The sequence below is a fragment of the Panthera leo genome, chromosome B1 (assembly GCF_018350215.1).
Source record: "Panthera leo isolate Ple1 chromosome B1, P.leo_Ple1_pat1.1, whole genome shotgun sequence".
NCBI lineage: Eukaryota > Metazoa > Chordata > Mammalia > Carnivora > Felidae > Panthera > Panthera leo.
Window position 1 is genome coordinate 95,966,700 of NC_056682.1, and position 16,640 is coordinate 95,983,339.

Here is a 16,640-nt window from a genome sequence, read left to right on the forward strand (position 1 = left end):
TGATTGGGGCACCTGGCTGGCTCAGTTAGAAGAGTGAGCAACTCTTGATCTCAGGGTCATGAATTTGAGCCCCACACGGGGTGTAGAGATTACTTAAATAAATAGTACTTAAAAAAATTTCCTGATCAAAATGCTAAATGCCATAAGAATCATAGAATAAGGACTGCTCATTTCAGACATGTTAGTATGAGGTTCTTGGCTTGAAAATTAGAAAGAAGGGGACATTGGGAAAGTCAGTGAGGGGTGCTAAACCAGAGAGAGCTGGAGCAGCTCTCAGCCCATCCTTCCCCTGGGCTAACTTCAGCCCTCTGAGAGTCTGTGGAGGTGAGACTAGCTAGTCCAGCTTTCTATTTTTAATTCACAGTGTGGAGATAAGAGTTAAATATAAAGCAGATTAAGACTTCCTTTAAATCTCCTCTACAAAAGAAAAACTGGAATTAATCTACAGGGGCACTCTATGGATAGCTCAATATCATCATTTTCTAAGAATAAAATTAGAAGCAGAAAACTGTGTCCTTATCCTTTTGACATCCAGGAATTATCACCATCAAAGTACTACAGCCCATGAAATTACTTTCCAGGTTGCACTCATTAGATTGAGCATTTTCATTCTGTAGGCCTGTGGTTTTAATGGAAAAGAAAAGAAAAAAAAAATCCCCTCACTTCATAAGACAACTGTTCCTATATGGTAGCCAATTAATGGAATGCTAATGCATGTGGAAGTCATTATAAAATCACAGATGCAGAACTGAGAAGCAGATTTCAAACATCGATAGACCTGGGCTTGTGGAAGTTTGGACTATGAGAGTGTTGGGTTCAGGTAATGCACGGTAGTCTTTTTTATTCCTTGCACACCACAGTGAAAGAGCCACTCAACGACAAGCTGTGATTTTTCATTTTGTTTTGTTTTAAACTTTTCATATAATATTACCTTTATGGATTAGTCATTAAACAGGAAGCTAATCTGGCTGCTAGAGCCTTTGTCACTGAATGTGTTAACTAGATAACATGTCAGCAACAGAGCAAAGAGATTAACAGTGAGGCTCTGGAGAAGTCAGTCTGGGTTCAAACCCTAGTCTCACTAATTACTCACTGTGTGACCCTGGGCAAGTTGCTTAATCTCTCTGTGCCTGAGTTTCCACTTGTGTAAAAGGAAGATAATGATAGTCCACGCCTCAAGTAAGAATTAATTGACAAAATGTATGCAAAGCAGTAAATCAATTCCTGGCATTTTGGTGAGTACTCACCAGCAGCAGCACTAATAACTGGTGGTTATTAGTATTATGGTGTTGGAGATGGGAGGAAAATGAATCTGGAATGAATGTGCACTCTGGTGGCTTAGTCCAAACTCTCTGAGGTATCCAGTCCTCAGGACATCTCAGGCCTTGTCCTGTGGAGGAAGAGAAATGAGTCAATTTTCTCCAATGATTCTCTGGGTATCTGAAGTCACTGCAACACACTGGGCCATGGATGGCATGTGATGCTTCAGTGTGTGCTCTCAGACCATTCTAGCAAGTCATGATGCTTTTCTGAACAGTTCTCTGTGTGCATGGTGCCTTTAGGGACGTAGGAGAATTTCAAGACAAAGCTCTGTCCATAGCATATATGAAGACTAGTCGGAGAGAATCCACACACCCAGGAAATTCTGCAGACTCTTGATAGGGCCTAGGATGAGAAGGAACTGTATGTATGAGGAGTAGCAAGGATACAAAGATGAGTAAGAACTGATCTCTGCTTTCAAGTTTACAATTAGCAGAGGGATAAAGTTAAGATAAGACATAAGGCTGAGTGAGTTATGTCTATCAAAGCAGCACAAACCGATTGTGAGGGATTTCCAAAGAGGAATTCTAAAATATGTTCTAATTATAATCAGAGAGCAGCACTGCACTAATTCATTTCACAAATACTTATCCGGCATCTATCATTTTCCAGGTAGGGGGCTAGGATAAGCCTGTGCCCTTGTGTCGCTGATGTTCTAGCGGGCAAAAACTCAATAAGCAGACAAAAAAGTGTCATGTATACGCGTAATATGTCAAGGGATGTTAAAGGGTTTTTTTTTTTTTTTTTTTTTTTTTTTTTTTAAGTTTATTTATTTTGAGAGAAGGGGGTGGGAAGGAGCAGAGGGAGAAAGAGAGAATCCCAGGCAGGCTCCGCACTGTCAGTGCACAGCCCAATGCAGGGCTCAAACTCATGAACCACGAGATCATGACCTGAGTCAAAGTTGGATGCTTAACCGACTGAGCCACACAGGCACCCCAAGGGATGTTAAATGTTATAAAGAAAAATAAAGCAGGATAAGAGGTTGGGGAGTGATGGAGGAGGCGCTATATAACAGGTTGCTAATTATGAGAGAAGGAAAAAAGTGCAAAAGAAGTTAGAGAAGGTGAAAAATGAATGTGGACTGAAATAATCATGAGAGAATTCTGTGATCTAAGTGGGCAGGAAGGAGGTGGTAGGAGTGGGGGGAGCAGGTCCTTCCAGGCATGGGGTAGGGAGAGCAGACTGCAGCCAGATGGCTGTAAGAGTCAAGCCAGAGGAGAGGCAGGTGCTGCCAGGGAGAGGTGGGCACAAGCAAGCAGGGTGGGTGGGCAGATTACCCAGCTATCTGAAGCCAGAGGTGCTGGGCCTGATGAGGGCTATTAGGTATAAATGTCAAAAGCTACTGAAAACAGCCTGGGGAAAAACATCAGCAATCCCAGTTTTCATTTCAGCTGGTGAACAGGAATGAGAGCCTTGGGACTGCACCTGGGCCTGATGACATCAAAACACCTTTTCTTTCTAACTTGCATGGCTGCTTGTCATAAAGACCCTCCAAATGAGTCTCTCTCCATGGGGCTATCAGCAGCCCCACATTTACATCCTTCTATGCTAGGAAGGTTCAGAAGTGTCTTGCTTCTGGTGCCAGTTCATGATTCTCTGTGTTTTGAGTGGGGCGCTTACCTCTGCAGCGGTTGGGGTTGGGAGACATTACACTTGGAATGATGACACCCGAACCATAGAGAGAAGAGGAAAGGTACCTCAAAGGAAAGAAAGCTGCATTAGGGAAAATGCCCACTATAAGCAGGGTTTCAGTTCCATGTCTGGGCCTTAGTTTTACTTCCTTTTCCTTCAGTGGCCACATCTCCAGAAGCCTGCGCGCTCACCTTGGCAGCCTTCCCCATTGCTCTGAGGTTTGCTCCCTCAAATTTTTGTGGGTCAAGCAACCATGTAAGTAGGCCTTTAAAAGATACCTAGCATATAAGCATGAATATGGCTTTGAATGAGAGCTAAGGAGTATCATTCACAGCTTGAGCTATATGGGGTTACTCAGAGGCCTTCTGTAAGAATTGTGTCTATATTTCTGTGGGATGAGTTGGCTGAAATTCTAGGCACCACAGAATATTCTGTATGAAGTAAACGTTAATTCTTTTTTTTTAATGTTTATTTATTTTTGAGAGAGACATAGAGTGAGTGGGGGAGGGGCAGAGATAGGGGGAGACACAAAATCCAAAGCAGGCTCCAGGCTCTGAGCTGTCAGCACAGAGCCCAACATGGGGCTCGAACCCTTGAGCCATGAGATCACGACCTGAGCCAAAGTCGGATGCTCAACTGACTAAGCCACTCAGGCACCCCGTAAATGTAATTCTTTAATGTAAAATCAAGAGGTCAGGAATCATGGGAGTTTGCCTGGCTTGTAAATTCAAAAGAGGCACTCTAATCCAGGGTATGTATAAGATGTATTATGTCTTCTTCTTTTTTTAAGTGTTTATTTATTTTTGAGAGAGAGACAGACAGAGTGTGAGGAGGGGAGGGGCAGCAAGAGCCGGAGACACAGAATTGGCAGGCAGGCTCCAGACTCTGAGCTATTAGCACAGAGCCCAATGCAGGGCCCAAACTAACAAACTGTGAGGCCATGACCCGAGCTGAAGCTGGATGCTCAACCCACTGAACCACCCAGACGCCCCTTATGTCTTTTTTTTTAATGTTTATTTAAGAAAGCAATTGGGGGAGCAGCAGAGAGAGAGAGAGAGGGACAGAAGATCCCAAGTGGGCTCTGCACTAATAGCAGAGAGCCTGATGCAGAGCTCAAGCTCACAAACTGTGAGATCATGCCCTGAGCCAGTCAGATGCTTAACCAACTGAGCCACCCAGGCACCCCTCTTTTTTTTAATGGTGTTTTTTTAAGCAATCTCTATACCCAACATGGGGTTTGAACTCATGACCTAGACATCAAGAGTCACATCCTCTACCAACTGAGCCAGCAAGATACCCCACTTCCTTTTTTTTTTTTTTTAAGTCAGTATCTCTGATGAACAGCTCTCTTGGAAGTTCCACTAGCTTTGCTCAGACTGAGCTATTTTACTTCAATAACCAGCATATTCTATGTCCCACTGAGATAAAACTGTTTGGAAGTTTATTAATTATTCAACAAATATATGGAGCACCCAAAATGTGCAAAGTACAATGCTACATTCCAGGGATTCAGAGGAGGGACAAGACAGGTAGCCCCTGCTCTCCAGCAAGTAGGTAAAGACCACCATCCCTCTGGGCTTCTTAAATGGGTGTCTCTAAACACTCCAGCAGAGAAATTCTGCTTCTAGCAATGCGCAAGAACCAACTGGTTGCTGTCATTAGTTCTCTCTTAGCACTGCACCCTGTTTTAGCAATCAAATGATTCACCACAGATTCTATGGTGTCACATGTTCAAAATATTATAAAACATTCATAAAAATCAGAGTAAGGTGAAAATCATGAGTCAGCAAAAGTAGTGGTATTTCCTGTAGGAGGGCACCTTGCTGGAAACCAACACACACCACGTCTAACTAAATCCAACTCAGGCAATGTTTCCTCTGGCTTTGGTTAGGCACTAAATTAAATGGTTGACTTGCATTTAGGGGCAATATTGTTGATGAAAATGTATCTTTAAAACACCAGAATTGCATTCAGCATCTGATAAACTAGGACAGATTGAGAGAACAGCGGATCAATATGTAGGCTATTTTGAAATAGTAACTGATGAATTACATTTGCTTTTAATAATTCTAATGGCCCTGTAGCTCCCAAACATTGAATCAAAGGAATCCAATGCATCAAAGTCTCTGTGGGGATGGGTCTGAAAATAGCCTCACTCTCCCATCCCCAGCTGAGGGTTCCTGAGTTCTCTAGGGAGGGCACAGACATGCACCAGAAGGGCCATTGGACCAGAAGTGGCCTGGGTTGGGTCAAGGGCAATGTGTAGACAGTGGATTTGGAGTCTGGATTGGCAACCATAAGCACTGGGATGCTGTCACAATGCCCAGACTCTAGGAAGGAAAAAGTCACATCTCAGCGAAGGTCAGCAAAGACCAGAGAATGGTGCTCAGATGAGACCTATACCTTGGGTCTCTCCTGAGCAGAAGGGCAGAAGGATGGTAAGGAGAAGAATGCAGTTGCCCAAATATATACCCAAAGAGACAAAGTATTAAACTAGAAGGGACTGAGTTATTTTGATATAACAACATGTTTACATTGTATCAGAAATGAGGGCTTGAGAGTTAAATTGTACTCAGTGATAGAAAACAAAGTTACATTTCTCTTCATATGAATAGTCAATGCAGTGTAAGTCACCACATGTCTTCCAGGTCACATTCTCTCAAACATACCCTCAGTAGGTGAAATGACGGGATCACCGTCACAATTAAAATGGCTCTCTCTATATATTGAGATAAATATTTAATTTATATAAATTAATTTAATTAATTTAATTAAATATTTAATTTTCATAACTGAAATGCATGCAGGGCCCCATATTCCCATAGTCTTTGTTCCCCCATTCCTATGGCTCTCATAACAGAAGACTAAAAGAACACAACAGTTTGCCTGGATATGCAACATAACTCACCAAAAGCACAGGAGAAATGAGGAGTTTGGTTTCTTTTCTGGGTTCAAATGAGACTGAATCTTTTGTCATTTTGGTTCTAAGCATTTCTAACTCTACAAGCTACTCAGGAATCATTATATTCTATCTTGTTATCCACTATTAAGTAAGGCACAGTTGTTCAGTAAATACTTGTTGATTAATAAATTAAAAGATTATACTCATAAACTGGATTGGTCAGCAAGAACTAGGGCAGGTTATATACTCATACTTTAACATGAACCAATAGAGTATATGGAAATTTAGTTGGATAATGTGACACTGAAACCCTACCTGACCTGAAATCCTATGATTTCTAGTCCAAACCACCCAGTGCAATAGCAGTTTCAACTGTAGGGATAAAAGAATATTGATTCTCTTATAGAGAAGCAGCATTATCTTTTACTATCCTCGGTCTAGTTCTCCAAAATGCTATTTTTGAGAAACCTCAGCTAGAAAGGCAAACAACAAGGTGGGTTGGGCTTGGTATTGGAAAGGTGGAAATAGATCCTCCTTCCACCTTGTTGAAAGAACTACTCAATTAGGTCAGATAGGAGACTAAAAACCCATTTGTGCTGCCCAGAGCAGAGCTCAGTGAGATTATTAAAAGGTAGAAACTGAGAACAAATCTATTACAGAAATGCAATTAGCTTTGGAGAGCAGTGTCTCAGAGCCATCCCCATGGAACCAAGGTGGCTTTTCCCAGTGACCAGGACATGAGTTGCACAGCTGCTCAGGCCTTGAGGGCCTAAGGAGAGAAAGTGAGCAGAGGCGAGCATGTTTGTGGAGATCCCAGTGCCCAGTGAGTGTGTTCCTGTGCTCACGTGCTGGCAGGCTGCCCAGAAGGAGCCAGCCCATCTGTTGGGTCTGGTGGCAGCCTATTTTTTGCTCCTGATGATACTGGGGGCAAAATCCCAGCTCTCTAGTCAGTGGGGCATTTTCCAGGCAAAAGCTCTGGTAAGCATTCAGTTCAGTGGTCATTGCAAATCAGGAAGGGCTAAATGAATAGCAGGCAGATACATCTACCCTTTCAAAGAAAGCTAATTTGGATGTTTTATGGCCAGTTACATTATGATACTCGCAACTAGAGTAACAGCTACCAACCAAAATTCTCTAAATCATATTTATTATAAAATTCCAGAGCTGAAGGGACTTTGGAGATTGTCTAGTTTTAAGAAAGCATCTGGAGAGATTGAGGCTTACCAAAATTACACAGTTCTCTCACAGCAAAGCTGGGAAGAAAACCCAAATAGGCCAGGGATCTTTTCATTATACCTAACAGCTTTTGTGAATATGTAAGACATTTCTCCCTTGTCACCGTGCGATCCTCATAGCTCCCTTCCCCCAAGTATCTGAAAAGGGTGTTTCTGAGGGTAAATATCTGGAAAGATTTTGTAAGTGTTGTTTAGGTTTTCATGTGCTGCCAACATCCTTTCTAACATTTTGTGACATTTTCCTAAACATATTTATTCTTCTAACTGCAAAGATGAAAATAATAATTCAAAAGATATAGAAATAAAAAAATAGAAGTTTTCATAATTCCCAACTTTTAGAGATAGCCGCAATAAAGATATAACAACATGTTTACATTGTTTGGCATACATCTTTTAGATCTTCAAGTATATATATATATAAATATATAATTTATTTTAATATATAATATATAATAGATTTTATGTTTTATATAAATATATCATATATATATATATATATATATAAAGTATATGCTCTAATATATGAACTGTCAATAATTTAATGCAGCAGGATAGGAAAACTCAATCATATCATTAAGCTTCTGCTGTTTTAGAAGAAGCATACTGGTTATTCTTGGTGGATGGAAGATGAGCTAATGAATATCTAAAGAGTGAGATTTCTTATCCAGCGAATGATTGGCCAGTCTTTGTTTATGAAGTCTAGACTCTTTTTTTAACTCTATACTTCCTTCATCACCCCATTGCACCCTCACCCCTCACTACCTCCACTGCTAACATTGTTTTTCAAGCCCAAAGATTTTCAAGCCAAAGAATTTAAACCGGGATCAAGGCTGCATACTTAGAAAATAAGAAGGTAGAGGGACTCAAACTTTGGGAGAGAAAGGAGGGAGAACTGGCTTCTAGAAGACAATAGGATGTGGATGTTGCATGTTCCTAAAGCCCTGGAGCTATTGGGGGCTCTAGTGGTATTGGATGTGTATGTCTAGCAGGCCAGAAACTCAGCACCCCAAGTGGGGCTCTCACTAAAAATATCAGTGCCAAGGCTTGCACAGAAGAGCTAGACATTGCCAGGGGAGTTGCCAACACACAAACAGATTATGTGGGCAGGAGGACCAAGTGCTCAGATATAAACCCAACTGCTGGATCATCAGGGACTTCATCCCCATTTATCCTTGATCATAAGCCCTAGAGTTCTTTTATGACCCTAAATGGGTGAAAGGAGTTCCCTGAAAGATGACTGAGATTAGATTTCCCAACAATCCTGATGGAGGGAATTGAATCTCATTGAAATGGATTTAGACAAATAGGCATGTGATGATTCTTTTCCCTATGGGCTGTGGAGCAAATCAAGCATGTAACATTTATGTGATATGATGAACCCTGATATGATTTTATTTACATATCAGGATACCTAGTGATGCAAAAATTATTTCAATTTGAACATCTACCTCACACTAAATAGGTAATTTTATTCAAGAAAGATTAAATACTCAAAAGTAAACAAAATTTCAGAAGAAATTTCAGGAGACTATATGTATAAGCTATGGATCAAAGAGACCATTATATAGTTTACATCAACACAAGAAGTTTAGAAGTGAAATTGATGGTTACCAGAGGGAGGTGGAAGGGAGGACAGGTGAAATAGGTGATGGGGATTAAGGAGGGGACTTGTCATGATGAGCACTGGGTGATGTATGGAGTGTTGAATCACTATATTGTACACCCGAAACTAATATTACACTATATGTCAACTAACTAGAATTTAATTTTTTTAATGTCTATTTATTTTTGAGAGAGAGAGAGAGAGACAAAACACGAGTGGTGAAGGAACAGAGAGAGAGGGAGACACAAAATCTGAAGCAGGCTCCAGGCTCTGAGCTGTCAGCACAGAGCCTGACACAGGGCTCAAACTCACGAACAGCAAGATCATGACCTGAGCTGAAGTTGGACACTTAACTGACTGAGTCACCCAGGTGCCCCAACTAACTGGAATTTAAAAAAAAAACTTTAAAAAAGAAACTTAAGTGATAAAAGATGGATATATTTGATACATAAAAATGTAAAAATTTTGGTATAGAAAGACATACAATTGATAAAATTAAAACAAATGCTAGAATAGGGGAAATTGGCAAAGATACGTCAGATAAGGGGTTAATATCAATAACATGCAAACAACACCTACAAATTAATAAGAAATGATAAACAATGCAACAGACATAATGGAAAATAATATGAATAGAAAATTCCCACATGAACAAATCCAAATGATGATTAAACCCATAAAAAGACGCTTTATTTCACTAGTTGTCAGGGAAATGTAAATTAACATAACAATATTTTTTTTCCTCATTCATTAGATAGTTTTTTGAAAGAGATACACAAACATTAGCACTAGAAATTTAAGTAAAATTTAAACACACACATATACATACATACACACACATATCGTTTAACTTAGAAATCCCATTTCTGGGAAATCTATACCACAGATATATCATGGCATAAGGGTAAGGAAAGATGCCTGTAATAAGACACAGAAAAAGCATGAAACATAAAAGAAAATGTTGATAAACTGCCTCTATTAATGTTTACTTCTACATGCCAATGGATGTCCAGAACACATTTGAAAGAAAGGTTATAAACTGGCAGAAGATAGGTGCCATTCATATAACAATCAAAAGATTAATATCCAGGGGTGCCTGCGTGGCTCATTTGGTTGAGCATCGGACTCTTGATTTTGGCTCAGGTCATAATCCCAGGTTCTTGGGATTGAGCCCCATTTGGGGCTCTATGCTGTGTGTGGAGCCTCCGTAAGATTCTCTCTCTCTCTCTCTCTCTCTCTCTCTCATCTCTATCTCTTTCTCTCTCTCCCTCTGCCCCTCTCCCTCACTTGTGCATGCATGCTCTCTCTCTCTCTCAAAAAAAGATTAATACCCAGAAATATTTGTTTTATCTACACAAAATTACCAATAATCAGTAATTTTTTACCTACAAAAATGGCAAATTCATATGATTCAAACTACTACAAATTATTCTTCACAATCAATGAGAAAAAGATAACCAATCCAAGAGGAAAAGAATAGACAAAGGATATAAATTCACACATGAGGAAAACCAAATGGCCAATAAATGTTTGAAAATATGCTTACCTCTCTAGAAATCTGTGAACTAAAAGCTATAATAAGATACCATTTCATATTACAAGACTGACAAAGATGAAAATATATTGGCAAAAATGTAGGGAAATAGAAATTCTTACATGCTATAGGAGTGGAAATTAGTATAAGTTTGGCAATACCATGTGAAGTTGATGAAAAGTATAGTAGCTGACCCATCAACTTCATAGCTGGGTATATACACCAACTAGAACCTCAAGAAGACATGTATGAGGAGAATAAATGAAGCATGCTTTGTAATAGTGAATAACTGGAGGGGCACTGAAGTGGCTCAGTCGGTTAAGCGTTTGACTTCGGCTCAGGTCATGATCTTGCAGTTTGTGAGTGTGTGCTGACAGCTTGGAGCCTGGAGCCTGCTTAAGATTCTGTGTCTCCCTCTCTCTCTGCCCCTCCTTTGCTTGTGCTCTCTCTCTCTCTCTCTCTCTCTCTCACTCTCAAAAGTGAATAAACATTAAAAAAATTAAAAAAAGAAATTGCATTAAAAAATAGTGAATAACTGGAAACAATATAAATAACATTGTATTTTATAAGTAAATATCAGATACATAAACTGTGCTACACTCAATATGTCAGAATAAAGAATTGGAGCTATATGTGTCAATGTGGATAAGTCTTAAAAGACACAATGTTGAATAAAAAACAAATTGCAAAAGATACCTAAAGTATGAACCTAGTTATACAAATTTTAAAATTACAGAGGGGTGCCTGGGTAGCTCAGTCAGTTAAGCATCCGACTTCAGCTCAGGTCATGATCTCACGGTTGATGAGTTCAAGCCCCACATCAGGCTCTGTGCTGACAGCTCAGAGCCTGGAACCTGCTTTAGATTCTGTGTCTCCCTCTCTGTCTGCTCCTCCCCCACTCCCACTCTGTCTCTCTCTCTCAAAAAAAATATTAAAAAAAATTTTAATTACACAGAACCATATATACATAGCAAAATGTGGATGAGAACAATATATAGCTGATTCAAGATAGTGGTTAGGGGCACTTGGGTGACCCAGTTGGTTAAGCATCTGACTTCGGCTCAGGTCATGATCTCACGGTTGATGATTTCGAGCCCCACATCAGGCTCTGTGCTGATAGCTCAGAGCCTGGAGCCTGCTTTGGATTCTGTGTCTCCCTCTCTCTCTGCCCTTCCCCGACTTGCACTCCGTTTCTCTCTCTCTCTCAAAAATAAATAAACATGAAATGAAATGAAATGAAATGAAATGAAATGAAATGAAATGAAGTAAAAAAAAAAACAGTGGTTAGGGAGGGAAAAAAGTGGAATGGAAGAGGAAAAAAGAGGCTTTTAAAAAATCATTTAAAAAAACTCACATAAATATGACAAAACATTAACAACTTTAAAAAATAATGTTAGGTACGTCAGTGTTTTTGGATTATCAACTATTTTTTCCCCTATATGTTTGAAATTTAAAAAGATTAAAAGGTTCAATATGTAAGGTTCCATGAACAAAGATGTTTATAAAGCTGGGACCAATGCCAGTGCCCACTGATAGGGCAGTAGTTGAGGAAACCATGGTACATTCATACCATGTACTTCACTCATTTGTGGCTTGCAACAAACAGAATTGGGCTTTTGTTTAATTTAACTATTAAAAATAATGTAACATTTATTTAGTATCTCATATTGCTGAAGTAATGAAAAATGGAATCCTATGATATATAGTGTTCTGAAGCTGGCTATGTAATATTTCATCATACAGAAGCAGGTGACATCATAGGTGAATGTTTGCCCACTTGCCTCATCCTGTTTATTAATGATACATTTTCTTCCCTCTGCCCCTCCTGTGTCTGAAGTTTTCAGTTGGAGAGTCATTTGCCAACCTCCAATTCCTCTGTGGCTATGGCTAAAACTTCTGGGTCACATCATTTTGCAGGAGAATAAATTATGACACCAGGGTCTTTGGTTTGATTTCTAATTAAGCAGAAAGGCCCTTACTAACTAACTCATCAGTTTATGTGGGTGGCAAATGTCAGAAAGCACTTTGGGATTTCAGCTTTCTTCTTCCCTGTCATCAAGGGAAGTGTTCCTCCACCAACTTGTACCTCCATGTCCACAGCACCTTCTTTAAGAGCTTAGTTAACCTCCTGTCACTGTACTACTGTACTTCTAGGTCATGCTAGGCGGGAGATTAAGTTACATTCTTAAAGCATCTCTGCTGAGTATCAAGGGATTGGAGAAAAAGTAGATAATGGGTATAGGACAATACTAATAATAGATAAATGGCTAACAGGAGGCCCACATGCCAGACCCCCCTGTGCTATCTCCACGAACTCAGTGCTGTATAAATACAGCCCATGAAGACTGTTGCTCTGTCACCAAGGTTACACCATTATTTGAAAGATTCAATAACATTCAATCGTTCCTTAAAGACATTCTGCTCTCTCTAAACTCTTCCTTTGGCTGATATTTTAAGAACTATCTCTATACTTCGGATGTGTAGTCTACTGATGTTCAACAGCTGTGAAAGGATCACTCATGTACCACACCATGGCCTTCCAAAGCCCTTGTCATCCAGAAATAAAATTCCATTTCTTAGGAGGAAAATGAAAGTTGTGTTTTTTTTTTTTTTTTTTTAATGTTGAGAGTTTCTTCTCACCACAGCAGATTGGATCAAAATCTCCCAAAGAGGCACGGAGACAAAGGGAAATGATCTGAAGCTTCCTGGTGAAAGCAGGTCACATTATTTTCCCTTCCTCCTCTTTCCTGTCAACACCTCTGCAGGAGGTGTGCTTTCATAAAGGCAACTGCACACATGGGCTTCTCCTACCTGGGAAACAGGACTCGAATTGATAACTACCATGGGCACACGGGCCACTTGCAAACTGTTCCTGCTTGAGTATTTAAAAGCATTTTTGGTCAATTGAGGACAAAGGAAATGCCCTTTTCTGTGTTGGGAGAAAACAAGTTAACAACTTCAATTGCTTCCCCTGCAGTGGCCAGCTGATTTCCAAGATCTTTACCAGTAATGGTTTGGATGCTAGGGCATTCTTCCTGTGATGCTGACATATCCAGACAGCAGAGCGCTAGTGTCATGCTGGGGTAGCTAGGGGGCATGAACTTGGCAGGGGGAATCTGTAAAACTCAGAATCCAGTTCCCAGAGACAGAATAACATTAGATGTCAAATATGGCATACTAAAGAAGAAAGTGCCTTTGTTTTAGATTATATCTAATTCATAGTACTAATGCCCACTCAAACATTAAAATTATCCCCCAATTGAATGCATTTGCTGTTCTTTAAGATGTACTTTTAAACCTCCACCTTGTAATAATTCTGGACTTTTATAGAGCCTATAAGCCTAAGGCCATACATTCTCATCATGATTCACTTGAAAGAGCCTGTAACATTTTTGGCGAGGAAGCACTACTTCTTATTTTTCTCATACTTTTAAGTAATTCTCCTAAAAGGTAACAATTATGGGTCTGGTCCAGGACTGGAGAGTGTTGCCTCCCATGAATGGGGGAAATAGGTATTCTGGCACTGCACAGTCCAATTTAAAATGCTTCTGTGACAGATGCTGAGACTTATCTGTGAATTAAGTTTTGGCTTTCGGATCAGCTCATAGCCTGGGAACCAAGGGCCCTGAGGTATTAGCCTGTTTCTCCTTGAAATTCTCTCAAGAACTTAAAACACCTCAGTGCTTTCTGATAGACTTTACATCTTAAGGTATTATATGTTACTTGATTGTATTTGGGGAGATGTGAAAAGTGAAGGGTTAGAGGCTGAAGATGAGGAGGAAGGGTCAGTCAAGAGTCTTTGGAGGGCAGGCTGCTGCAGTTTTATCTGCATATCACCTCTTTGGGGGGCTACCTCTGTTTCTTACATTCCTCATCCTTTCTCACTATACGTGACATAACCCGTACCATACAGGCATTCTGCCATTTTTGCTAGCCTTGAAGCAATTAACTCATAACTCAACTACCCAGACTGATATAAATGTGTGATTTTCTTTATTCAGCATTTTTTTTGTGAGGTAGAGGGACAAGAATTCTCTCTAGAGAGTGACTAAAAGTGATTTGGTGGCTCAGTCGGTTAATCCATTTCGCGGGTTCGAGCCCCGTGTTGGGCCCTGTGCTGACAGCTTGGAGCCTGGAGCCTCCTTTGGATTCTGTGTCTCCCTCTCTCTCTGCCCCTCCCCTACTTGTGCTCTGTTTCTCTCCCTCTCTCTCTCTCTCTCTTGCTCTCTCTCTCTCAAAAATAAAATATTTTTAAAAATTAAAAAAAAAGAGAAAGAAAGTGAGCAAACTATTACCATCAATGTCCCTGGCACACTCTGGCATCTCTTGTTTAGAAATAAGTACAAATTGAACTTCCAATAATAAAAAGTATTTAAACGGCTTACTCTGATTTTGAATAATGAAATTTAATTGCACATTCTTGAACTTCTTTTCCCCATTTTCTGTAATTTATTTAAAATTTGTAGAGAAATTCAATACTATGATGCATTCTGCTAGAGAGCTTTAGTGCCCTAGACATTTAGGAGTACTTTAAACAATTACACTAAGTCAACACACTTCATTGCATTTTTTTTTTCTTAGACTCCTCAAGTGGGGTGTTCGGAGGTGAGGAGTCCTTATATGATGCATAAGAAACCAGTGGAGAATGCCTACTGCCCCCTGTTGGTGAAAACATATATATATATATATTTTAATGTTTTTATTTATTTTTGAGAGAGAGGCAGAGTGCGAGTGGGGGAGGGGAAGAGAGAGAGGGAGACACAGAATCTGAAGTAGGCTCCAGGCTCTGAGCTGTCAGCACAGAGCCCAATGCGGGGCTTGAACCCATGAACTGTGAGATCATGGCCTGAGCCAAACTCGGACGCCCAACTGACCAAGCCACCCAGGGCCCCCAGACCAATATTCTTGAGACCTCTTTTTTTTTTTTTTAATTTTTTTAAACCTAGAGTTATCTTATGACAGTCTTTTTTTTTTTTTTTTTTTTTTTAACGTTTATTTTTGAGACAGAGAGAGACAGAGCATGAACGGGGGAGGGGCAGAGAGAGAGGGAGACACAGAATCCGAAGCAGGCTCCAGGCTCTGAGCCATCAGCCCAGAGCCCGGCGCAGGTCTCAAAATCACGGACCAAGAGATAGTGACCTGAGCTGAAGTCGGACGCTTAACCGAATAAGCCACCCAGGCGCCCCTCTTGAGACCTCTTAAACATTGTGCTGAAACCATAGTATTGGCTTCACACAATTTTAAATAATCATAAATATTTAGGTTTTTAAACAAATAAAATTGAGCAGTAAAAAACAGCCACTTTGTTTTTCTCGAGTTATACTCTCACCCCTCTACCTTCTTTATTTTGTTTCCAATCAGGTTGATTATTATGTCATTTTAAACTTTAGGGCAGTCTACACCAAACTGTGACTTGTCTTAGGTACTAAAAATCCCTTTTATTTGTGATGATAGATACATGTATAAAACTTTTCTTACCATGTTCTTTTGAAACTATGTGTTGAAAGTAATTACATGGTGGGGGGGGCAACTCTGGCTGTGGCAAGTGCTGAACTTGGACTCATATGTAATAGTTGAAGTCTCAGCTCTGACACTTATTTAGTTGTAAGACTTGGGCAAATCACCTAATCTCTTAGATCTCATTTGTGAAAATATAATAATAACATATAATACACAGGGTTGTTAAAAGGTTTAAATGAGATTATTTCAGTGAAAGTGTTTCTCAGGAGCTATACAATTGGAAGGTGTCATAACTAAAGGAGTAGCTAAGTATGGGCTTGCCCATGTAACTATTATCACACAGGTATTTGGAGGGAGCACCCTAGAGCATAGTAAGAATTACACATTAAACTTTAGATACTCTTTGAGATTAGCATTATTGCCACTGTTTAATATTTAATTCTTAGTGTTCTCTGGGAGATCAGATTCTGTGGAGAATGTAGATTTAGACATTCACTGATTACTTGAATCCCCAACTAAAGTGCCTACATAAGAAAACCAGCTCATAGACATAAGAGAAGTCACTCCATGAAGCATTCTTAGAATGCACTTTCTTCAATAGCATGGCTACCTGTTTTAAATTTGTGAAGAGGGGAGGCTTTCAGCCAATCTCATTCCTCTGGAAATAATGAAAACTTATTACACTGAAGGTTTTTTGCAGGGGTTGTGCTTTTTGACTTGTTTTTTTCTGCTATAAAGGGTCCACTATTGATAAAACAAACACAACCAAAAAGTTAGAATCCCTGAAAATTCACCAAAATTATCTGGCTGCTGCTGCCCAACTATTTTTTAGTTCTTTTCAATCAATAGTTTATGCTTTTTAATTTGGATTTACTTCTTAGTCTTTAATCCAATTTTTGAAACTTACACTATCCCTATCTAATGCATAAAGAATATTCTGGAGTTTTAAAAGAA

At 39.7% G+C, this 16,640-nt stretch overlaps 1 protein-coding gene across 1 annotated transcript in view; it reads right to left on the reverse strand.

The window, feature by feature from the left end:
• The window catches only part of JADE1 (jade family PHD finger 1), a 320,862-nt gene that overhangs the window by 257,958 nt on the left and 46,264 nt on the right, over positions 1-16,640 (reverse strand). Inside the window, exon 2 of the mRNA XM_042935504.1 lies at positions 1,248-1,390. The gene's annotated coding sequence lies outside the window, so the exon portion shown is untranslated. The remainder of the gene's footprint in view (positions 1-1,247; positions 1,391-16,640) is intronic.